Source organism: Rattus norvegicus, chromosome 18 (assembly GCF_021556685.1).
Source record: "Rattus norvegicus strain SHRSP/BbbUtx chromosome 18, alternate assembly SHRSP_T2T, whole genome shotgun sequence".
Lineage (NCBI taxonomy): Eukaryota > Metazoa > Chordata > Mammalia > Rodentia > Muridae > Rattus > Rattus norvegicus.
Genome location: NC_141551.1, coordinates 7,220,890 through 7,247,490, shown reverse-complemented (window position 1 = coordinate 7,247,490; position 26,601 = coordinate 7,220,890). Strand labels below are relative to the sequence as shown.

Below are 26,601 nucleotides of genomic sequence, written 5' to 3'. Positions count from 1 at the left end.
GTGCAGTTTCCTGATTTGAGCATGTCCTATTTGAAACTCTGACCCAGAGGATGGTGAAGAATATGTTGCCATTGTTTTAGACCATAAAGTCTGTGATAATTTGTAATGGCAATTTCAGTCTAGTAGAAAGCACAACATGCTACCTATAGCTTATTATCCTTCTTGATTGTGACTAAGGAATGGGCTGAAACAATGAGCAAACACTCCGCGTACATCATCTGTTCATCTCATCATCAAAGGAGTGAAAAAAAATGGATGATACTGTTTGTGGTAGGGGATTTGAAGCTGTATGCTACAGGTATAGGTATAGGAAAGGGGGAATTCTGGGCCACATTAAAGCAGTATGCTACAGTGAGCATCCCACTACACCGACATGGATCCAAACTTTTCTGAAGGGAAATTAACTACCATGTACCTGATAACTGGACTGGAATTTAATTCTCCCACATTGCATACTTGGTGTGGGAAAAATCACAAATGGTTGGATATTTTTTTCAAAGGAAAGGCAGAAATGAGTATTTTAGGAAGATTTATACCAGTAGAGCCATTCCAAGGAGGAGTTTGGTGAGGCTTACCTGAAAATTTCAATAAGTCTATGCTTTCTTTCCATAAGGATAAAGCAAAACAGATCCAGGTCAGAGAATATCTATGAGAGTACAGTTTAGTATTTCAGAGCACCCTCTGGTGGGAGAATAAAATATAAAATGTAGCAAATGACACATACTATGCCATAGTCAAAGGCAAAATTGGTATAAACGTGGAGACAGATTATAACGTTACATTAGGTTGGGAAAAGAGCATTAGATATCTCACAGTACGAAATTATCTATACAGCAGTTAATATCTTAAGTATTGTGTGTTTTCACACACTTTTAATTACTCAAATAAACATAAAAAGAAAAATCCAAAGGTAAGAATGATATCTATATATTAGACATGGAGGTTAGAAAGGGGAATTGGGAAAAAATCAGACAGAAAGCATGAGAGGTTTAAATAGACCTAAAGAAATGGTGATCATAGAGATGGTCACAGAAGCAGGACTAGCTGACTATACATTTACATACCCAATTCTTAGCAAGTACAAGACAGAAAAGAGAGGTGGAGAAATGAGAGAGAGAGAAAGAAAATTTTAATGAATGTGTAAGATTTCTCAGAGAAAGTGTTTGCCCATCAGGCAAAAGCTTCATAAAGCAACAGAGGTTTTTTTGTTTTTTTTTTTTTTTGTTGTTGTTGTTGTTTTTTTATCACAGCATTTTTTTTCCATTAAGTTTTATGTGTTCCGAAGGAGACAAATGGTTTCTAGTCCATCTTAATAGCTCTCGCTATATTCCTTCTACATATAAATATATAGGACATAGGATGTTTTCACACACACATACCTACATGCATATCACACACTACACACACACCACATATGCACACATACACATACACATGTATCATATACATACCACACACCACAAACATATACCACACACACATCACACACATATAACACGTACAGGAACAGTAGTTTGAAAATACTCTGTACACACCTACCTACACACATATACACACTCATTTGAGGATAATAGTTCAGTTTCACAGGCTGAAGTTACAATTTTAAAACAATTTGTTTTGTCAAGAGTAGCCCCACAAAAGCTCTAGGTTCCTGAGGTTTCTGACAATGACACCCTTGCACTGTGCTGTCTATGTGAGGCACCAGGGTTCTTTTCCAGGTTAAAGGCTAGAGAGTCTAGCTCTGTCCCCTGTGCTCAGAAGACTGAATTTATTATTCAGTTATGTCATATCTTGCATTCAGGGTAAACAGCCTCATTAAAAGCATGCAAAGGATATTCGAACTGTCCCAACAGGGTCACAGCGGTCGCTAAGGAAATGGGGAGGCAGTCAGTGCACCGGGCCTCTGACTCCCAGTCGCATCTTTCTTGTCTCACCAACTGTCTACACACTTCTTCATTTAAGAATGGTATCATCCAAGAAAGGAGAAAAGGTTAGGTTCCAAATTCAAAGGTGAGGAGCCAAAAGTCTCTCCAGAGGTTTCGATCAGTGGTGACGTGAATGAAACTCGGTAGCAGACAGCCAGTTAAGAAACCGAAAAGCAAAAATAGCAGCCTCTTCCATGAAGAGTGAACAGTCTTTTCTAAGCCGGACCTGACCTGAGGCACAGTAGGGAGACAAGTCTTTTACCTGGAACACGATTTGTTTCTTTACTCATACCATTAACTCCTTTCTGGAATGCTTCAGACTCAAATTTTCTGCAGAAGCATCGTATTCAAAGACCCCTTGATGTTCTCAGGCCCCTTTGGGCATTGTCTTTACCTTATGATCCTGCAGAACAGGCGCCTGCTTTAGGAAAGCAGCGGTGTATTTTTTTCCTGGCTCCCCTTCCAGGTCTTTCACTGTTTTCTTCCTAGCAGCAGAGACTCAGCTCTGCTTCTGAGCTACAGGGAGAAGCCCAGGAGAACACAGCCCACAGAAACACCTGTCTTTGCCCTCCATCAAAGATAAGAACCCAGGGGTAAATTCCTGGAAACAGCTGTTCCTTGGTGACTTGCTCTCACACCAGAATGTGTGTGTGTGTGTGTGTGTGTGTGTGTGTGTGTGTGTGTGTGTGTGTGTGTGTGTTTGTGTGGTTTTATTGTTCTTGGTATTGAATTAAGACATTGCATATGCTAGACAAATGTGGTACCATTGAGTTGCACTCCCTACTCCTACAAGGATAGAGTCATAGATATTTTAGGACGAATGAATTAGTCACATTCACAAAGGTGAACATGAACATATCTGGAGAATATGAAAAAAGAAGAAAAAGAAGGAAAAAGAAAACATGTTGAAGACTTTCTGTGTTGTGAATCATTCTTTTAGGCAAGAAGACAGCATTTCAAATGTTTTGAGTTATTAGTGGGTGTTAAAGATGGTACTGTCCTCTCCATGCCCACACAGCAGGATAATACCACCTTTCTCTTAGAAAGGAGTATGCAGTGAGTTAGGTCATAAATCTCTAACACACCAAGACTTGGGGTGATAACACTTGCTTTACTAATTGGGCAGTAGTGATATATAATGGTGCTGGGAGAAGTCTCAGGACTAGATAACTTTACTCAACTGTCTTTGTGAGTCTGCTTCAAATAACTCTGATTGCTAATATTATAAAAAAAAGGGGGGGATGATCTCACATTTGCCCACTGTTAGCAACTATAATGGGGTGAGATTTTACAGAAAAGTTAGTTTGTGTAAAGATGAGGGATCATGAAATGTCACTATTAAGGAGGACATGTACACACCAGTTTCACCTCTGCTGTAGAAGCATGGCACTGAAACTAAAACATTCGTCAGTATCTACCAATCTCTCTCTCTCTCTCTCTCTCTCTCTCTCTCTCTCTCTCTCTCTCTCTCCCCTCTCCTCTCTCTCCTCTCTCTCTCCTTTTTCTCCTTTCTCTTCTCTCTCTCTCTCCTCTCTCTCTCCTTTCTCTCCTCTCTCTCTCCTTTTTCTCCTTTCTCTTCTCTCTCTCTCCTCTCTCTCCTCTCTCCTCTCTCTCTCCCCTCTCTCTCTCCTCTCTCTCTCCTCTCTCTCTCTCTCTTTCTCTCTCTCTATCTCCCCCCCCCATCTATCTATTGGTGTCTATGTGTTCACACATTTTGAACTTGGTTCCCAGTAAGGCCATCTTCCTGCACATATATATTACAGTCGATCATATGCTGTACTCTCCCATGCCACATGTATCTCCCTTCTGTTCCTCAGCTTTGGTTCTACTGCCCCGTCTTCTGCAAATATATGACTTTGTACATTAAAAAGAACAACTAAACCACGCAGTCAAGAGCATTAATTAATCTTTCCACATATGATCATTTAGTTATTTTATAGTATAGAATTTGAGTCACATATTCCTAGAATGTTATGAATAAAATGTGTGGTAAATGCAGAAATAAAAATGAGGCAAGAAGATCAACATAGGATGGCCACTGGCCATATATGATTCTGAAGCCCTACTAGCCTAGCAAGCATTGACTGGCTTTCATCCTAACTAGGTACCAATGAGTCATCCTTAACTTGTTCTGTAGGGAGATGAAAAGCAAGGGGCAAAGAAAGAACATGATGATGAGAGAGAGAGGAAAATCTCCCTGCACCTGACAGCAAGCTGCTCAACTAACTACAAAGACAATGGTTAAAGGCTAGTGTGATGTACAGTGAGCTCAATAGCCAAAAAGAATAGGCAGGTGGTCTTCCCCACCAGCTCTCTCTAGCACTTCCATTGGTACTTGGCCCATTAGCACCAGCTATTCTGAATCTGCCTTTTCAGCATCCTAAGCACTGTCAATTCCTGTGGCTGTCACCTTTCCCATGCCTTATACAGAATTAGCTTTAGCTCTGGCCACGTGACAATGAGGCTGCATAGAAATAAAGACCAGAAAATTGAACAAAACAGGAAGTTATATGTATAATGTTAAGAAGTGTTCTTGGGACAAGTAAAAACACCAAATATAAAAATTGTAAGACATGTGTGGCAATCATTGTCAGTGATTAGGAAGGACTGTGTGTTCAAGGCATTGAGATCACTAGTGTGATCTCAATTCAGAAAACAAATTGTGATAGTGAGAAGTCTATTCCTGTGATAAACACCTAAGATCATAACCTGAAAAGAAGGAAACATTCTACCTCACAGTGTCAGAGAATCTGGTCATGGTCAAGCAGATAACTGCTTTAGGGCTTTCATACAGCAGTGAGCTGGTTCTGTTCTACTAGGATCTACCTCCTAACATTTCTACACACATTTCCTGGAGCATCACAGAATAGTGACCAAGCCTATGATACTGAGATCTAACCTACAAAAGTAAATCTTGTTTTAATAAACTGAAGAAGTTAGAAAAAGGTGAAACTATCTTTTATTCACCTGTATAGTTGTCTTCTCGGAGGTTTATTGCAGAATAAGCTCATCCTTTCTAGTTCTTTATGAACTTTGGTTGGCTGCTTCAACAACTGTTTGGGCTCAAAACTCTTCTCCAAGCTGACTGACTCGAACTCGGCTTCTGACTGAATTGCTGTGGTTGACTTCAAACTAACTCTGGCCATCTGTTCTAATCCTCTGGCTCCTTCTCATCCTACGACTGCTTCTGGCTTCACCTGTGTCTAGCTTAGAGTCTTTTTAGAACATGAAGGCATAGCATGCCCAAACTTATGAGACACGATGAAATCTGTGCTAAGAGTAAAACTCGTATCTCTGAGTGCCTTTATAAAGAAATTGAAGAGATAATATTCTTATTATTAAACTCCGAGACAAACTGACATTACAAGATTTGGGCTACTCCTATTGAACCAGAAAATGCAGATCCATGGAAATGTAGACAGAACAATAGACTTGACTTGAATTCCATGTTGGCCTATATAATATTTATTTTAAGATAAAAGTTATTTAACATATCATGACAACATATCTAATTATTCACAAGTGGTCCTAGGTAAATGCTTAACTTTAAAAAGCAAATTTGAGATTGTTTTAAGAAATAATGGCAAAGGATGAATTTCCCTCACTGTGAAAAGATCTCATAATCTTTTGGTACTTTTAGTGTTCCAGAATATTGTCTTAATATTTTTGTTTATTTCTGAAGGGTCTGGCATGTCACTTGTTTACTCCTGGTAACGTGCGTCTTCTCAGTTTGCAAGTCTTCGAAGGTGTTTTCTTTTTGTTTAGTTTTGCTGTTTGTTTTGTTTTATTTTGTTTTTTGCTTTTAGTTTGTAATGGTTATTATTTAATTTTTGAAATGGGGTTATTTTATTTTTATTTAGGGGATTGTGTGTGTTTAAAAGAGTCTGAGGCGGCTGTGAAAATGGTGTTGGGAGTCACACAGTAAGGGTCCTGGAAACCCAGATCCACCCTCTCTGTGAGCAGTACTGACTCTTAAGAGCCGAGCCATTTCAGCTGCTGCCATTTCTGTACCTTTAAAAAGGTGTTCCTTGCTCTGTGCTTGCTTTAGTCTGTTCTACACTCCGTCTTGGAGTCTTGAAATCAGAGCTTAGATTACTCAAGAAATTCCCTCTTCCCTCATGTCTGCATCTAAGGCTACGCATTTCTTCCCCCGTACACTGCACTCTTCTGCCGATCTTTTTTGTTGGGTTTTCATTTTTCTTCAGTCCAGTGTGGATCTTGTCTTCCCCCGAGACATACTTGACATGCCGATCACTGATGCACATTTCCATGTTTTCGTATATTTTCTGTTATTGATTCTTAGTGTTTTCCTTGTGGTTGGATGGCACACTATGATTTCAATCTTTTAAACATGACTCAGCTTCTTTGTTGGGATACATTTTATGGATGCTTGAAAATAGCATGCAGTCTGTTGTTAACTAGAATGTTTTATCAGAAAAATCAAGAAGGGTGTAAACAATTTAGATACTATCATTTGATGGAGGTTTAAGTTTTTATTGGTTCTTTGTGTATTTCATGTTATGTGCCTCAATCCAACTCTCTCCTCCTCCTCTCGTACCAACCCCCACCCTTGCAATCTGCCCCGCAAAAGAAAAAGAATCTTGTTGTGAAGCTGTAATATATCACAGTGTGTGTTACAGTATACCCTTTGCCCACACTTTGTGCAAATGGTCATTGCAAGTATTGGTTTGGTAAAAGGCCTCTGGCTTCTGCTGCTCGGTCAACACTGGAACCTCACCAGGACTCCTTGGATATCCTGTTGTTGCCCTGCGTCATGGAGATCCTGCAGATTCAGATCTAGAAAACTCCAGATCTTCGTGTACTCCAGCAGTTCATGGATGTGGTAGGTGTGAGGGTGGGCCAACACAAAGATTCGATCTCAGTCCAAGAGGTATCTGAAGTGGTCAGCCTACCAGCTCCCCTGCCCGCATTCCTTGGGTTCAGATCAGCAGCAACCCACTGCAACCAGAGCCAACACTACCCTGCTGCCCAGGTGAGGTGCAGTGCCATTCTCCTGAGTGCTGCATCAGGTGAGGCTCTGGGACAGCTCTCCTGACATCACGGCCCCAGCACCAATCCTCCTGTCTGCCACAGGTGGCTATGGCAAAAGAGTGGAGAGTGGCCAGGTCTCCTACTCTAGTGGCCCAGTGCTAGCTCTCTCAGCTGCCATAGATGACTAAGAGTGGGGGAGGAGAGGAGGGCGTCTCTCCCTCATCGGCACCACTGCCCAACAGAAAAGAGGCAGAGCGGGCACACCCATGCCCTCAGAGGCAGTTCACCCTCAACTCCCGCATCCAGGGCCAGCTCTACTGTGATGCCCAGGTGAGGGGCAGGGCTAGGTCTTTCACTCTGATTACCTCAGAGTCAGCTCTCTTGTCCGCAGTTGTTGGCAAGAGGTGAGAGGTTGCTCATTTCTCCTTCACCCATATCACTGCATGGCAGACAAGTTTTAGGGCCAGCTCTTCTATGCTCAAGCCCTTGGGGCTGACTCACCCACATCTCCAAAGCTCTATTCTGCTCCCCAGGTAAGGCGCAGGGCCCAGGCTGTGGAGGACTGCAGCAGTGGGGGAACAGGGGCACCTCTTCTGCTCCCATGACCGGAGGGTGAGGTCTCTGCCCGCTGAAGGTGATGAGGTATGACAGAGAAGAGGTATCTCTCCCTCATCCACACCACCACATGGTAGGGCCAGGTCTCCCATGAAGGAATCCTCAGGGCATGCTCTCCTTACTAATGCAGCTCTTTAGGATCTATATCGGTCCTCCTGCTCCCATGATCCTGTAGCAGGAAAGGTGGAGCCACCTCTATGTAAAGGCTGGAAGCTGTGCAGCCACAAAGGCGTCTCCTTCAGGAGAATCTGCCTGAGGACCGCCTGAGAGACCAAGGAGTGCTGATGAAGACAACACCAGCCAATCAGGAACTGCTGTTTAGAAGAGATGCTTCCTTGGGACCAATGGGGCACAGATGAGGGGTATTAAAGGAGCTTGCTGCAGTGTTCAGATGAGCTTGCTGCAGCATTCCTCACCTGCTCCCAGAGTCTGTGTCCTTGACTCTGCACCAGCTCACCTCAAACCCCCAAGAGCAGGTAGGGTGGGCAGCAAGTAGTTCAGGCAGAAATGCTCCCAGGGTCACCTCCCCAATGATGCACAGGTAAGGGCTAGGGATAGTTCTGTATAGGCCTCAGACATCAACATGGCCCAGCCCAGACCAGGAATATCTGCCTGGACTTTGGCAGTAAGAGACCTCTACAGCTTCAGGACTGTGGACCCAGGCATGGTCCGGTGGCAGCATAAGCCAGGACCCCACCAGATCATCTCACCGGCTACTCACATCGAACTGATCCTCACTACCCTTGGTTCTTCAGTTCTTTCTCTCTCATTGTGCCCACATCCTGTTTCTCTTTCTCTTCCATTTCTCTACAACTTACTTGCTTCTCTTAGTGGTGCCCAGAGTCTCTGAGTGTCAGGAATAGTCTTAGGGGTGGTCTCAGGAAAGCTATGTCCTTGTTCACTGTGGCACCAGAGTGGTGGTCATCTCATGCTATCTCCCTGTCTGGGCTCCATGGAACTGGTCTGGTGGTTTTTAGCTTGCTTCTCTCCTGGCCTGCCTGAGTGGCCCCATTCAAGAGTCATCTATCTGCCCTGGGCTCATTCCCGCCCCTTTCTCTTGTTCCCAGGTAGGGTTCTTCTAAGTCTGAGACTTAATCACCCATCCTGGGAGCCTGTCTGGGCCTGTATGGCATTGGTCTGGTGGTCATCTCAGGCTAGCTCCCTGTCCAGGCACCAGGGCACTAGTCCAGTGGTCATCTCAGGCTAACTCATTTTTGGGGGAACAGTAGGCTACTAATCATCCAGATGTTCATAAATCAGAACACTGAGCATAGACAGAGCACAGTGTCACTCTTCTCTGCCACTTACTGATGCACATGTTACACAGCCGCCAAGCTTGCATCGCTTCTAGGGGCAGGTGATGGAATTGAGTCCTATACACTTATTAAGTTCCTACCTAATTGTTTGAATTTCAACAAAGAGACTGATTTAAGCACCAGTTCTGAATGTGTAACTGTAGCCTTACTGTTTGGTATATGTGCTCAGGACTGAATATCTTCTTTGCAGACTCCTCTATTATACTTAATATCCTCTGATATATGTAAGAATTCTCTTTGATCTGCAGTCTATTTCTCCTATTACTAATAAAACACTTTCGTTTTCACTAAAATAATGTTTGTATAGTATATATTCTTCAAGGTTTTACCTTTAAAGGGGCTATGTGCATGAAGTGAGTTTCTTCCAGATAGCTTACAATTGGGTCATGCTTGTAATGCACTCTTATAGTCTTAAGAATTGATTCATTTAAACAATTTGCATATAATTTAATAAAGGATGTATTTATTGTACTTAGGGTAGTTTGCATTTGCTTTCTGTGTTCTCATATGTGAGCAGGTTTTCATGTGTGTAGAGGTTATGCTACAACTTGGGGAATTACTCTGTTCCTTAAGAAGGCCTCCAACTTTGGTGTGCGTGTGTGTGTGTGTGTGTGTGTGTGTGTGTGTGTGTGTGTGTGTGTGTGTGTGTGTGTGTTTGGAGTGTGTTTGGAGTCAGGGTCTCTCATTATCCTGGACCATGTGGAGTTGTGTAAGCTAGAGTCCAAACAATCCAAGATACTTGTTTGTCTCAGCCAGTATTAGGATTCCAAGCATGGGCTACCACACTTAGCTTTCCTTCTAGTGTGGATTCTTGGGATTGCATCCTGTCCTGGTGCTCACATAACAAATACGTTATCTTCTAAGTTGTCCTTAACAGGCTCCATTGTACTTTCTCTGCTCTTTTCATGACCTCTGTGTGATGCTTGTATCGTTTATAGCAGTGCATTTTCTTTTTCTACAGTGTTTTTCCTGATTTATTTTTGTCTATAAGCCTTCCATGGTGAGTTCACTAGAAAATATCTCCCCAATACAATGCTGCCATTGTGGCAGGGGAAACAAAATACAAAATCTTACATTTGCGTTCATTCCCTTACATTTCCTTAACCTCTTTTTAAATGACATAATAGCCTTAAAAACTCGAGGAAAATAGAAAGGCTACTTCTCCAATTGAGAACTTTTAAATTCCTACTTCGTTCTTGAAAGTTACAGTTCTGTTGCTGTTGTTGTTGTAGGCAAGCATTGGTTCCTGCTCTCTCTCAGAACATGAAAAATGTGGTTCCAGGAGGAAAATCTTCATCAATGGAATTGTTCACTCACAATAGATAAAACATAATTCTCCTCTTGCTGGACCAAAAGCTCTTTGAGTAGGTCCAATGCTTATCATCGCTCCTTACATGCTTCTTTTGACCCCATACCACAAAGGAGCTGGGCAGTGGTAAAAGCGCTAAATCCCTGTTAGGCCCCCACTTCTATCATCATAATGAGGAGGAGGGAGGTGATTATTTCTTTCAAATGGGGATGAAGTAGGATGCCCATGCACTCCAATGATGCCCTGGGCAATGGTCTTCTGACTACAGACTGGAATGGAAGTCCACACTCATCACTTGGTACTGTCTCTGCATGATAGCTACAGTGTGGTAATTAAACCTTGTAAGGATTGATGTCTAGATTTCCTTTCCATGCTTTGTTGGCCAGAGTGGAGCCAGGACCATAAGTAACTTGCTGTAGAGCTGTGCTTGATTAAATCTTTGTCATCTAAGCTATTATCTTACTGGTTTTATTAGAGAAATGGCAGATTTTGTCGGTGATTTTTAATATACATTTTTTTTTCATTTTCAGACTAACGATGCATCCTGTTCTAACCAAAGAATAATTCAAATAAAAAGTAAACCCTTAGCATTCAGTGCTCTGTCTCAGCAACCAACGTTCAAATCCTGTTTGCCTACTTTTCTCCAACTCAAGAATCTTCCTGGGTTTGTTTTAAACACATTGGGCAGGATTTTAATCTGTATATGGGAAGGTTCATTCTTGTTTATCAGAATGGGTAGTTCTTATCAATATTTCTTTTTCTTATAGCATTAAGGGTCTTCCGCATTCTGGGCAGGTACTTTACATGGGAGCCATAACTGAAAGCCTTGCGTGATTCTGAACATAAGTCCTTATGTTTTAAAAGGTAGACAGATTGAATGCCAAGCACTGAATTCACTGCAGGAAGGCCGCGGCTTTCTGATGAAAGGGAACGGAAACCTGTTTCTAATACAGTGAACTGTTAAAAGAATTTAATACCAAGAGTGGATAAGATCAGAGAGAGAGAGAGAGAGAGAGAGAGAGAGAGAGAGAGAGAGAGAGAGAGAGAAAGACAGAGAGACAGAGACAGAAAGAGACAGAGAGAGAGAGAGAGAGAGAGAGAGAGAGAGAGAGAGAGAGGAACTGATGGGTAGAACGTTCCCTGAAGAAAACATAGAGGATGAGGAGGTGGAAGAGGATGTTATACTTACCGTTCAGTTATAAGATAGTAAGGCCCCTATTGCAAGGGACATCTGTTAGAAGGTGAATGAAGAGAGTGGATTTCATCAGAAACGACCAATAATAAGAGTTGGGTGCTGGAGAACTGTGGTGAGATCAGACTCTTCTATATTTTCATGCACCATTAACATTTCTCTAATGATGGTTCTGCCTCTCTTGCTCTTTAGGGAGGATTCTGGGGATTCAGCTATAAATACACAGCTGTTGTGTTACATATACTTAAGCAATTCATTGTGGTCAGGATACCACCACTTTTTCCTGGCCTGATATGAGATTCTGCTATTGTTTTAACTTCCATAGCGAGTTCTAAAAGAGTCACTTCTTGTCATCTCAGACATGGAGCTATCAACCCTGCTCAGAGCCAATGAGCTCCAATGTTTTGTGAGAAAGGCCTGAGCAACAGGGTCCACTCCTGAAACATAGGTTGAGATTCTCTGACTCGGTATGCAGAGAGTCACTCTTACATAGATTTGGGATTACATAAACCTAAATGAAAATTAGCAGCATGAACTTAACATTAGGTACATTTAAAGATATTGAGGAAGGTGATAATTATCAAAACTGCAACAGGCAAGGTATAACGTGAAACCAATTGCTGAATAACTTGAGTTGTGCCCAAAAGACAAATTAAAAATGAAGATGATGAGATTCATTGAAATTACATACTACAATGGGGCACAATTTTTCTCCCTTTTAAAATGGGTAGCACATTACTGTTTCACTTAGCTCATACATAAAACACATCGTAGAAGGCATGAATAAATAAAGGGTCATGATTTCCAAAGATGGATCTCAAGAGCTGAGGAAAAGAAGCAATGGTAAGGATCAAACTCCTGGAATAAAGAGCGTCCGACCTTTTTACTATAAATAATCCTGATAACCAGCAGCTTTCAAAGCTGCCCTCTTCCTCTTTCACAGAGCAGCACATACTTTAGAATCATATTGGTTTTTGATATAAAATAGAACTGATCACTCTCCATCTAATTCGAAAAGCTGAAGCTACAGAGAGCCTACTGGACATTTTACGGCTCTTTTCTAATATGAAAACTGAACTAGCTTTGTGTGGACTAAATAATCCGTGTGCATGAAGAAGTCAGGGATTTTTCATAGATTCAGATAATGTACATTGTTGTTAGAATTCACAGAATCATCACAGCAGGGAGAGGATAGAGAATAAAATATAACATAGACACACTTGGGGAGTATTCTTAACCTCAGAGTGAGGACAACAGGAAAACAAATGGGACAACATAGGTATTGGCACTAAGGAAATAGGAAATCGATTAAATTTTTATAATGCAAGTGTTGTGTCAAATCACAGCTGCATCATGCGTCCTGTATGTAGAACTTACTTATAACCCTCAAGACAGAGCATGGGCTCCTCCATTTGTGCTTTGTGTTCTCTTTCTTCAACTTCCTGAAGATTGTTAGATAAAACTCTTCCCACTGTTTCCTTTAAGAAAGTCATCTGAGAGACTGGATCTACAAACTGACAGCAGGCAGACCAGACATAACAATGTAACTTCAACTCAAAAGTCTGCAGCAACCAGTCCAGTACTCAGTTCACCACTACTGCCCCATGAGCTCCCATGACCTTGGCAATGACTATTCATCTCTCCCTTTATTGCCTCACTTCTACTTCAGGATTAACAAAAGAAGGACAGGGGCCAAGTGTGTGCTCCCCTAATTAATCACACGGATAACTCGTCCTCCTCCTTCAAAACAGAGTTTGTCTGTGTAGCCTTTGTTGTTCTGGGACTCAGTCTGTAGACAAGGCTGACCACAAACTCAGAAATCCACCTACCTCTGCCTGCTGAGCGCTGGGATTAAAATCATGTGGCACCACTTCCTGGCCGACTTCTCACTTCTACCCACCCCACAATAACACTCTTTGTCAGAGGAGCTACAAAGCTCTCCCCATTTTCACTTCTGGCCCTGCCTTCAAATTGCTATCATAAATAACCAACTGACAGGTTCTGGCCATGCTGCTACAAGAAGTTCTAAATAAACCCCAAATTTGTTTCTTCCTTTACTGTGCGTTCCTTTGTTTCCCAAAATTCTTGCTTCTCTTCTATGTGGAATCAGTTAGTGTTAAGTCAGATTCATGAGAACCATGTCTCTCAACATAATTGTCTAAAATTTCATTGAAAGCCCAATAGAACCCATGGCAGTATGGCCTTCATCAATGACAGCATTTAGTTCTAAGGATAAAATCCTGCGTGTACTTTTTCTGGACACACCCTTGTACTTCAGTTCTCTGTGCTGTCCCATGTAGTACATTCTATTGCAATTTCAATGCTCAGTTCCTCCCTGTCATTTTGTAGGAGCCAAAGATTTGTTTATGTATTTGTATCCTGTGACCATAATGGACTCGTAAATCTTTGGATTTTATAAGATATTATTGGAAAATGTTAAAGTGACACAAAGTACAAAGGTGCAAACAGAGTATTTGTCTCCATATGAACAAGGTCTTTGGAGCTGATCCTCAACACGGGGAAACAAAGAGGGATCCTAGACTGATTTTAATTTGCTGATGTCATTCTTACTGATTTCCAAATGAGATAAAGGGTAAACTGCTTTAGCAGATCAGTTCCACATACTAATATAATTATTAATGTGTAAGAAAAGTTTTTTTACCTTTCTTTTTTCCTTCAAATCCCTTTTCCTTCTAGCCTGCATTTTAAAGATGTGCATGGTTATATAATGGAAAACTCAATTTTATTAAGATATCAACTCATCCTAATCTACAGAATAAACTTAATGCTAACTAGGTTCTGAAGGATTATTTTGTGATCAGCAAGCTTATTCAAAACCATATGGCAGATATCTAATGAATTAGAATAGTTGAAGTAACTTTCATAGCAAAAGGACAGAACATCTGATTTCACGCTTAACATTGGTATCAGAACTCGTTATTGAAATGACAAGCACACAGATTAAAGAATATACTGGAAAGCACAAATATGTATCATGGCAAAAATGTCCACTTGATCAGTAATTAAAGCACAAAAGCAAGTCCAGGTACTAAACACACACACACACACACACACACACACACACACACACACACACACACACACACACATATGCCCTTCATTTTTTAATTTTCTGAAGTTTATAACTTATGTGAAGATTATCTCTAAATAGATTACTGTATAGCCTAACAAAAATTGGAAGTATAGAATTTTTCTGAGACAAATACCACTTCAATTATTAATTAAGAGACTGCTGGATGCCATGTTACAACAACTCTCAGAACTCTGTGGAGTACAGGTGTTAAGGTTAGGTCTTCCTTTTCTCCTACGTAACTAAAGAGTATTTGTCATATTGTTCAAGGATTTCATATATATGTACAGAATGTGTTTTAGTCAACCCACCTCCACTCCTTCCTCTCTAATCCCTCCCTATCTCCTTTAGACAATACATGTAAGGAAATCTTCAAAAACCCAAAGTTGTCCAGAAAGTTCTTTGATGTTTCTTTATCTGTGATTCTCTAGTTTTGATGTCCCAACTTGTCAATTTTTATCTTAATTCTTGGGCAAATTGAGTGCTATTCAATGAGTCCTTTCCTATACCTACACCACATACAGCACTTCCTATATTTCCTTCTAATACTTCCAGGTTTCGGGTTTACATCTGTGATACATATTCCATTCTTTTGCAACTGAACTTCCGGCTTTCCCAACACTGTGTATTTAAGATGCTTCCCCCGCCCCCTACAGCTATGTTATTGTCTTTGCCAAATGTTAAGTGGCTGAAATTATGTGTCCTCAGGCTGGGAGCTTTCAATTTTGCTCCATTGGTCTACATATCTACTTTTGTTCCAATAATATATTGTTTTTTATTGCTATGGCTCTGTAATATATCTTAATTTCTAGAGTATAACCCTCCCCCAGCATTGTTCTTTTTGGTCAGAAATATTTCTGTTATCTGGTGTCTTTGTGATTACATATCAGTTTTGGAATAGATTTTGCTATTTCAGTGAAGACTGAGATGGGGATTTTGATTGGAATTGCATTGAATTTATAAATAGCTTTTGTTACAGTGGTAGGTTTCACAATGTTAATCTACCAATTCATAAGCATGCAATGTCTTTCTATGTTTCTAGTGTCTTTATCTCTTTTTACAGAGGTTTAAAGTTTTCATTGAAGAGGTCCTTTACTTCTTTTGATTGGTTTTATTCCTAGATACTTTATTTTCTTTGAGGCTGTTGTAAATGAGATTAGATCCATGCTTTCTCTCTCTGCATGTTTGGTGTCTCCACTAATGTCAAAAGCTACACCCATAACGTCTCATGAACTTCAATGTGTGAACAGGAGTTGAAAAAGGATAACACAGTAGACACGCTAAAGTGAACTTGGGAAAGCCCATGAGGTCTCATCTCTACACAAAGAACTAGATGCAACTAAGAAATACTAAGTGTGCAAGAAATAGTCATCTCCAGGGAGACCACAACAGTTGGTTATCCAACACCAACTAGTCAGTCTTGAAAACAAACATACAAGTAACATTGGACAGTCTGAGCAAATTGTGTTTCTGTGTTTAGAAATAAGCATGTATGCTAATACACATTAATGTCTTTAGCAATAATTAGTGAAAAACAGGCTATGGATGTAAAAGAGAGCAAGGAGGGTTATACAGGAGAATTTGGAGGTAAGAAAGTGAAGGGAAAATGGTGGAACTATATTATATCTCATAAAAGAAATCCTTTTTTAAAAGAATTATTAAACATGATTCAAAAATCATGACCCAGAATTAAAAGTCACTAAATTTGTTCTCACCAATGATATAATTTAAAGTTTCACTGTTAAAATCTTAATGAAATAAAATGACAAACCAGAGGAGAAAATATTCAGAATTTCTCTGTGTTGCTCCACTCACATCTAGGAACCAGGATATACAGAAATACAATTGTAAGACTTCAAACAAGCCACTTTTTAAAAAGAACAGAAGATGTTATTGTTTATTTAACAGAAGAAGAAAGATTCCCAAACACCAATACCACTTCCATGGAATTTAAATCATAGCTTCAAATACTCATCTACAGAATTAGCTAAAATAAAAAAGAGAAACAATGATAGCTACTTCCAGAGTATTGAACGACTGCTACTCTTGCATCCTGCTGATGGGGATGACCAATAGGAACACTTTGAAGATTAACTTGCTTGTTAGTTATAAGACGTAATGCATGACTGCTGTGCAAGCCAGTACCCCAACTTTCCAGTGCATCCTTTAGATTTAAAAGCAAATAGATGTTCAGAGGAAAACCTCCACATAAATACTTGTACATAACGTCCATGTTTGTTATGTATGCAATGCATCTGCCACTCCTTTTATTATTGGAAAATAACGACCCGTAACCTGAAAGCTTTCCACCTGGTGAAGGCGCTCATGAGGAGATACAAAGGAAGACTGTATAGCTTTTAAAAAGATCAAGCACCCAAACTACATACCATACACAGTGCTCCATTCCACACCCACAACTCTGCCTGCTTTTCGGGAGGCCTGCTAGCATCAAGGACACCAGGTAAGCCTCTCCCGCTACAATCCCTTGCCTGCCAACTCACCTGAAAGGGCACCCAACCGTGGCAAACTGCACCGAACACTGCACCCCACTTGCTGCTCTACAACTCTGCCTTCTTTTCTAGAGGCTTCTCAGTGCCAGAGACACCAAGTAAGTACCTGCCTAGCCCCTGTCCATAAACCTGTCTGAAAGTAAATCACTAGCAGTAACCGTAACCTATACCCTGTGCTCCATTTCCTGTGCCACAAACTCAGCCTGAATGGAGGCAGCACCATGGACAATAAGGTCAGATCCTGCCCCAAGCCCTTGCCTTCCATATTCCTCTAAAACACACCCATCAGACCTCAGCTTTACCCCAGCCCCAGGACTCTATTTTCTAGCCTACAACCAGATCTGCTTTCCTGGAGGTCGAAAAAAATTGTTAAATATAAAAAGTTCATGAAATCTAGGACACTATGAAAAGATCAAATCTAAATAATGATAGGAATAGAAGATTCCAAGCTCCAAGGTCCAGGAAATGTTTTTAAAAAAATAATAGAAAAAAAACTTCCTCAACCTAAGAGAGTTTTAAGTAAAAGAATACTTGAATCTCAATGGGACATCTATTGATGGGACATGGGATTTAAAAGGAGAGCGCAAAAGCAGATATAATTAAAGAAGTGTTTTATATACCTATGAAATTTTCAAAGTGTAAAAACTAACAGTAAATATAGAGAAACTAAATTAATATTTTAAAGGTTTGAGAAAAGACTTTGTATTATGCATATATATTTTAATTGGCATTTTATAAGTGCTTTCACATTAGTCCACTGTTACTAGACTGAACTGTTATTTTTAGAATTATTTGAGTTTTTTTCTTACAATTATCTTAGTTTAGTTGACCAAAATAACCAATCCCCATCCTAAGTACAAATAATCAAAGTCCATAGATGAATAAGAATCACACTCCTTCTAAGTGAGGTTTCTCCCATGCCTAGAATGGGTTAAAAGATTTATCAGATAGAATAGAACATACATAGCCATGAACGCATACATTCTTCAAATGTCTGCCCATTATTAATTTTTCTTTGACTTTCTAATGAATGCCATGAAATTGATCAGTATTCTACCAACATATACTTCATTAAATTAAATCTTGACTTGGAAGTTTGGTTATTCTACTTTCAGATATGTTCTAACTAAATGGGTTTTTTTTTCTCTTTAATAGCAGCAAAGCTCTCCATGTAAGTACATACTAAAGTATTTCCGAGTATACTACATAAGCAGTGCAGAAGACTTAGAAAACACAAAAAGAAAAGGAGGGCAGCTCGGTGACAGAGTGTGTTAGTAACATCCATCCAGATAGAATCAAGAGAATGGAAGTGAAGGGGAGGGAAGAATAGGGAAGAGAAAGAGAAATGGGAAGAAAAGATGGGGAGAAAGGGAGGGAGGAAACAATGGAGGGAGGTAAAGATGGAGGGAGGTCATTAAAGCTATGCCGTTTATGCAGACAAACAGAGGCACATCCGGATTTAGCTCACATTCTTCTGAACCAAGTCAGCAGCAGCAAAATATATGCATGGACATTTAAAATCCAGACATGCGATTCATCAAAGTTCTAAGGTGAGAACTCTTTAAAAATATGAAGGACAAAGAAAAGGGAACCCAGTCACTGTAGCATAAGGATTCGAAATGAAATTGTTGGAAATAGCTTATTCTGCACCTGATCTGAAATTCAGAAACATTATCATTAAAGAGTCTAATTCACTCTGGTATATACTGCTTTAAACATGATTATTAAAAAAAAAGAAAAGAAAAGAAACGTAGAGTGGGGTTGAAAGAGAAACCTTGGTGACAGTCACTTCAAAGTGTTCTCTTTTCTGTTGAGACACAATGGTCTTATTTTACAGGGTCTCTAGGTCAGCCATTTAGAATGAATCTTCCTGGTTAATCAGCCCTCTGATTGCTTGATTATTGTTATTGTTTCTGTTGCAGTCTTTTACTCCAACAAGTAGGATGGCATTCCCCTTCTCTCTTGGCACTGGTGTAGCCCTTCTGTAGGAGACTGCCGTCCCAGCAGTCAGTGCTACCCATCACTGTGACATTTGTAAGGGAACTCTCAATGCAGGACAGCACTTCCAAATTGCCCACCATCTGGGTGGAACATGAATAAAACTGCAATAAATCACTCATCACATTGTGAGATTTTATGGAAATTCATATAATTTTAAAAAATGTATCACATGGCTATTCCCCCATAGATTTATAGCAAGCAGGTTTATTTGCTAATAATCTCATGATTGTGGCTTCGTTTGTTAGTTGCTTTATGCTTTGTGTAAAAATGTCATCGTTTTATCACTAGCAAGGGAGCCTTGATTCAAAACCTTTTAATACATTGCCTTTTGTACAGATGGGTTTTTCGCTATTCACTGTGCTTCATCAAGACTGAGTCTATGTTGATAGCATTGTTCTGTGATAAAGAAAAATATTTAGCATTGTGTTTTGATTGAGTTTTACTTTTATAGAACTGTAACATATACATTTATGTACAATAAAACTGTATTTTGGAGTAAAAGAGAAAACAAGGTTGACTAAAGAGAACTGTGTGTAATTTTCCCAATGCTTTCCAAGGCAAACACAGCATTATGACATGAACAGAACTGGTGAGCAAGCTCATGGGCAGGGAAACAATTGATGGGGTGGCAGCAAAGTCACGTCCAACTCTGTTGAACTGGAAAAGACTGGAGTAGGTTTCACTGCAGTGGGAGAGATGGTTCTGTGGTTATAGGACCCTGGTTCAGTTCCCACTACTCACATGGTGGTCTGTGACTGCTTGTAGTTCAAAGGAACCTCACTCCTCTTCCTGCCTCTGGGGGTAACAGGCATGCACACAGGGCATGTGCATACAAGTCTCATGCACATATAATAAAAGGAAATAAACCTCTGACACTGACTTTGGTATTTCCTTCACATCTCTGGCAATCTTACCTTTACAAAAAGCACTAAACACTGCAGGATCCTGGTGGAATTCAAATGTGAATGGATTGAAAAGTAGATTGTGCAATCCCAGTGCTGGGTACATGGAGACAAGAGGAGTCTTGACTTACTGGCTGAGCCACCTAGCCAATTGAAGAGCTACTTCAGTGAGATCAGTGTCTCAAAAACTTAAAGTGGAATGAATTGAGAAATATATCAATATCAAGTTCACATGTTTCAGAGGAGACATAAAGCCCTTTATCACATAGGTTCAACCTGTCATATTCCTGTGAAAACCTCATTCTCTCAGTAAAATTATAAAATTATAAAGAAAAGGAATTTTGGTTTATCATATAAAATATTTTAGAATTCTATATTTACCCATGTATAAACTATTATCTACATTCTTTCCAAAGAAACTGACTTTTTAAGAGGGATGATCCTCAAGTGCAGTTTCTAAGACTTCTAGAATGCCTTAGATCTTTTTCCATCTACTTACTGAGCTTGCTGTTTCAAATACGGACACACACACACACACACACACACACACACACACAGATGCGTGCATGTGTACGCACATGTGCACACGCGTGGAAAGAAAGTGAGGGAGGGAGAGAAACTGAGAGAAATAGAGACAGAGACAGAGATAAACAGAGACAGAGAACCAGAGAGTGTCAGGGAGAGAGAACAGCTGATAAGACATGATGGGTGTCCCACTGAATTCTGTCCCACACCAAGTATGTAAAAATATAGCTTCTGTTTTAACAGGCCTTTGTCACTGGTTGCAGAAGATAGTGATTCAGATCTTTGAGGCCTGCAGACATGAACATAATGACTTCCTGATTTGCTGATTACTAGCAGAATTTCAAAACACCTAACTAAAACCACACATGCACATGTAAAGATACATGAGCTGGGTGTGGTTATTGAATATGCATGGTCCACTTGAAGTGGCATTATTAGGAGGCGTGGCCTTATTTGAATAGGTGTGGCCTGTGGGAGGAAGTGTGTCACTGTGTAAGTGGGATTGGTCTCCTAGTGCTCAAGTTCAGTCCAGTGAAGAAACGAGTCTCCTTCTGGCTGCTTTCAGATCAAGAAGTAGAACTCTCAAATCTTACCAGCACCATGTCTGCTTGGATGCTGCCATGTTTCCCACCATCATGATGATGGACTTATAAAACTGTAAGCCAGCCCCAGTTAAATGCTTTCCTTTAGAAGAGTTCCCTTGCTCCTGGTGTCTCTTTACCTGGATGGAACACTAACCAAGATACAAAAAAACAAAAAACCAAACCAAAACAAAACAAAAACAAAAAACTCTAAGACAGGGCATTAGCTTTCTTTTTTTTTTTTCTTACAAAGACAACATTTAACTGGGGCTGGCTTACAGGTTCAGAGGTTCAGTCCATTATCACAAAGTTAGGAACATGGCAGCATCCAGGCAGGCATGGTGCAAGAGTTGCTGAGAGTTCTACATCTTTGTCTGAAGGCTGCTAGGGCATTAGCTTTCTTATAAGACTTAGTATGGAAAGGCATTGAATTCATTTAATGCTCACTTTTGAAACTATGAGATGAGTGAGGGGAATAAAACCAATGCATCTCTTACAAGTGTGGGGCTTGAGAAACTCTGAAAGTTCATTAAGGAGAGAGAACTTATAGTAGGAACTATGTCACAGCAGAACTTTACACTGAAACAAACCCAAACTGAAGGAGGCCTTAACCACAATGTGATCCATTAGTAAATGTCCACTGCATTGTGGAAGTAATGAGAATCTAAATGTGAATTCACTCCAGAAGAGTCTATGCCCTGGCTGAGCAAACACACACACACACACACACACACACACACACACCACTTTAATCTATGTCTTCTCAGTGCTCAGGATTTTAGAAGTAGTGTCTTTCTAATAACTAGGTCATAGTGGGTAGATTGAGCCCTCTATCTGGTGACCGTAAGAGACTGATATGGAGAGATGCAGAGGATGCCTCATGAGAACACACGGAAGTAAACAGATGACAAGGGAGACAAAAGAAAAGTGATGCATTGACAAATTATGGCTTGACAACAGCAGTTAGCAGTCACCAAGAATTAAGAGAAGACCATATAGTGTCCTCTTCTGGGTGAGCAGAGTACAGGGCTCTGCCGACATTTGAGTTCACATTCATGGCCTCTAGAACTCTAAAGGAAGAAGTGCTGTAGTGTTAAGTTACACTGTTTGTGCTCTTCACTCGATAATCCCAACAAAACAAAATTGACTTTGGAAGATTTTTTTTTGTTTTTTTCATTTCTGTACATGTATATGTGCATATCTGTCTGTCTGTCTGTCTGTCTGTCTGTCTGTCTGTGTACATAAGAGCAGGTGCCAACAGCAGACATCAGATCTCAGGGAGCTGGAGCTGTGAGCATTGTGAGGTACTAAGTGTAGGTGCTGGAAAGTGAATTCCAGTTCTCTAGAAGAAGAGTACATACAATCTACTGCCGAGCCATATCTTCACCTCCAAAACAGGAAAAGCAATACTACTTAAGATATAATAAGCCTTATCTCCTTCACTTGGGCTACTTGGTCTCATGCTTCCTACTGCTGTGACCCTTTAATTCAGTTCCTCATGTTGTGGTGACCCCCAACAATAATAACTGGATTTGGTTCTCTGGAATCTAACTTCTTGAGTTCTTTGAATATTGGATATTAGCCATCTATCAGATGTAGGACTGGTAAAGATCTTTTCCCAATCTCTTGGTTGCCATTTTGTCCTAATGACAGTGTCCTTTGCCTTACAGAAGCTTTGCAGTTTTATGAGTTCCATTTGATAATTGTTGATCTTGAGATTCAACCTCATACCAGTCAAAATAGCTAAGATCAAAAATTTCAATAACAGCAGATGCTGGTGAAGATGTGGAGAAAGAGGAAGACTCGTCCATTGCTGGTGGGATTGCAAGCTGGTACAACCACTCTGGAAATCAGTCTGGTGGTTCCTTAGAAAATTGGATATAGTACTACCTGAGGACCCAGCTATACCACTCCTGGGCATATACCTAAAAGATGTTCCAATACATAACAAGGACACATCCTCTGCCATGTTTATAGCAGCCTTATTTATAATAGCCAGAAGGTGGAAAGAAACCAGTTATCCTTCAACAGAATGGATACAGAAAATGACCATATTTACACATTTACACAATGGAATACTATTCAGCTATTAAAAACAATAACTTCATGAAATCCTTAGGCAAATGGATGGAACTAGAAAATATCATCCTGTGTGAGGTAACCCAGTCACACAAAACACACATGGTGTACACTCACTGATAAGTGGATATTAGGCAAAAAGTTCGGAATACCCATGATAGATCTCACAGACAATATAAAGCTCAAGAAGAAGGAAACCAAAAGTATGGATGCTTCATTCCTTCTTAGAAGGGGAAACAAAGTACTCACAGGAGGTAGAAGATAGGAGGAGCTTGGGAGAAGAGAGAAGGGGAAATGAGGCAGTCAAGTATGGGAGGAGACAGAGATGACATACAGAGGGTCAGGAAATTGAACAAAGTTGAGTAACAATGGGGAATGGGGAACTGAGGGTCGCCACCAGAAAGTCAAACATATCCAGAGGTTAGACAAGGTCCCAGGTTGAGGGATGGAACTACTCACTCATCTCCAAAATTTTAACCCAGAATTGCTCCTGTCTACAGGAAATACGGGGAAAAAGTGTGACACAAAGACTGACAGAAAGGCCATCCAGAGACTGTCTCATCTGCAGATCCATCTCATAACAGATAGCAAACCCAGACACTATTGCTGATGCTAAGAAGTGCTTGCTGACAGGAGCCTGATATAGCTGTCTCCTGAGGGGCTCTGCCAGAGCCTGACAAATACAGAGGTGATACTGGCAGCCAATCATTGGAGTGAGAACAGAGACCCCAATGGAGGAGTTAGGGAAAGGACTAAAGGAGCTGAAGGGGTTGGCAACCCCATAGGAAGAACAGCAATATCAGCCAACCAGACCACCAGAGCTCCCAGGGAATAAACCACTAACTAAAGAATATACATGGAGTAACCCATGGCTCTAGCTACATATGTAGCAGGGGATGGCCTTATCTGGCATCCATAGGCAGAGAGACAATTGGTCCTGTGAAGGCTTGATTGCCCCTACACTGGTAGGGGAATGGCAGGGTGGTGAGGTGGGATTGGGTGGGTGAGAGGGTGAGCACCCTCATAGAAGCAGGGGGAGCAGGGATGGAATAGGAGATTTCTAGAGGGGAAACCAGGAAAGTGGATAACATTTGAAATGTAAATAAATAAAATAATCAAAAAAAAGTCACCACAAGAAGAAGAAGATGAAGAAGAGGAGGAGGAAGAGGAGGAAGAAGAGGAGGAAGAGGAGGAAGAGGAAGGAGAGGAAGAAGAGGAAGAAAAGAAAGCACCTAACTTAGATTCATGGTCGATATCTCATGGGTAGGTATCTACCCCTGAATATTTAATTTATTTTTGTTTCCTGCTATACTTTCTGAGTCAATTCGTAAACCTCTAATTTAACACATAAATTGAATTTAGTAACCCAAACATGATAGTGCCATTTTCCAAGTATTTAATTTTCTTAGCTCCTTGATTTGTTTCCACTGAGAGGGCCTGAGTCATTTACTTGTGTAAGTGAAATGATATATTTACATACAACTTCTTATGCATTTGCATATATTAGGGAATATTTTGCACAGCAATATGATTTACATGTTTCCAGATTCAACAATATTCTAATGCATTAGAGTGTCCAATAAGACAGGAACCATCAGTTATACAAGCCATTAAGTGGAGAAGGATTAAGTTAAGCTAAAATTTACTGGTTTATGGAGCACCGAAGGACATTATCTGTTGCATAAATGCTATACTATAATTCATGATTTCTACACTAGACGAAAACAAAGTAAGTTCATGCTAAGAATCTTGCTTGAAAGGGTGAGAATATTCTGTTACAAGGGCATTAGATAAATTTCCATTGTTGGTACAGGACTTTTACTACAATATGTCTTCATTTTCTGTAATACTCTCTCAGAAGTCCTCTCTAAGTTTGTAAGATATGGGCATTTCTCTTTGTGTAATTATGGATTTAGTGATAGTTTCACTAGAGAAATAAAATGATCTGATAAGATTAATGATTCAATCAATTTTTTGTATTGATTTCCATCAAAAATATAGGACTACATGTGGAGGTGTGACACAGAGGAAACTTGAAATAATATTGAAAATCCAGACTTTTCTGGTATCTTCAGCACACAGTTTCTCATCATCAGAAATTTTAAACCGTTTGGACCATGTTTCTTCTAGGGACTGTTCTCTATATTATGGAATGTTCAACAACCTTTGTTTTTTTCCAAAAGATGCCAATAGCTGTGTTCTAGATGTGAAAATGAAAATATTGCCCTTATAAGTTGTTACACATCTCATAGGAGTAACACTGTTCCAAGCTGGTAAATGCCCAGGATGTCCTGAAGTTCACTCCTTTTATCTCCTCTTCCTGAAGGACTCTGTGGAATGTAGTGAGAGAATTTCAGTGTCCAACACAAGAAATGTAAGAACATGAACGTAGAAGTGGCTTAGGCTATCCCTGTTGGGGTCTGAAAAGATTTTGGCATAGAACAGTGGACCGCACAGAATGTCAGGAGATAGGAAGGTCAAAGGGCACTGTGTGGGAAAGAAGGTAGCTCATGCACCTGAGACTGAAGAAAGATTGGAGATAGTTGGACAGTCTGGTGCTGATTGTCACTCATGGCTGTAAGTAGAAAAGTACATGGCTTTAAGAGAGTTTTCTAACTTATGAACTAATGGCTCTAGATTTCTGGAGACATCCTACAATGACACAGAAGATGGTTGAAGGGATTTCCATTGGTCAAATGTTTGAGTAATTTGAGCACCAAAACAAAAAATAATAGTAAATACTATAATCCCTTGATACAGACAAGAATACATTAGTCCATACTAATAAAATATATAGATGATATATACATGGATATTTTATTTTGAAGTAGCCCCCACAAAATATTCTTTAGTTACTAAGTAAAAAACTCATAAAACTTGATATTATCAAAAATACACTGCATAATTATCATGTTTCAGAGAACAAAGAGGAATATGGAGAACACAGCATCACTGTGAGATATCCCTTTTAAATATGCAAAAGATAGAATCTGTGGAGTAAATAATAAACAAACCTAAAATTCCGAATGCTAGAGTTACTTCAAAAAATGAAGGAGCAGAAGTCAGGAAATGATGGAAGAAGTCATCCTCGTATCCATGCTATGTTGTAAGCTTCATTGTGTGTGGATATCATATTTCATCAAGGGTTACAAAGTCTGATATGACAACACTGATATATAGGAACCAAAGTGAATGAATGAGTATTGAGACACCACTTCCCAGCTAAAGGGCTCGCAGCTTTTGCAGAGGGCTAGAGTTCAGCTCCCAGGCCCTATGGCAGGTAGCTTATAACCTTCTGTAACTCCACTCCAGGTAATCTAATACCTAGATACTACAAGAAAGTGCACATAAGCACATGTGCCCACGCACAGAGAGGGACACAATTAGAAATAAAATGGATCTTTAAAACAAAATGAACATTGAAGAAAGCATTATTGTAAGAGTGCATTTGAAATATTACTTATTTATACATATCTGACCTTTCAAAAGAATTGAATGATTCTACTTTACGGTTTATCAATTTATTCATTTATATTTCAAATGATATCCCCCTTCCCAGTTAC

The 26,601-nt window shown here is 40.1% G+C and overlaps 1 non-coding gene across 1 annotated transcript; it reads right to left on the bottom strand.

Annotated features, from left to right (window-relative positions):
- Window positions 1-8,753: 8,753 nt before the first annotated feature.
- Window positions 8,754-8,890, bottom strand: LOC120098389 (small nucleolar RNA SNORA17). Its single transcript, XR_015643200.1, has one exon. It is a non-coding gene; the product is annotated as a small nucleolar RNA SNORA17 (small nucleolar RNA).
- Window positions 8,891-26,601: the final 17,711 nt, after the last annotated feature.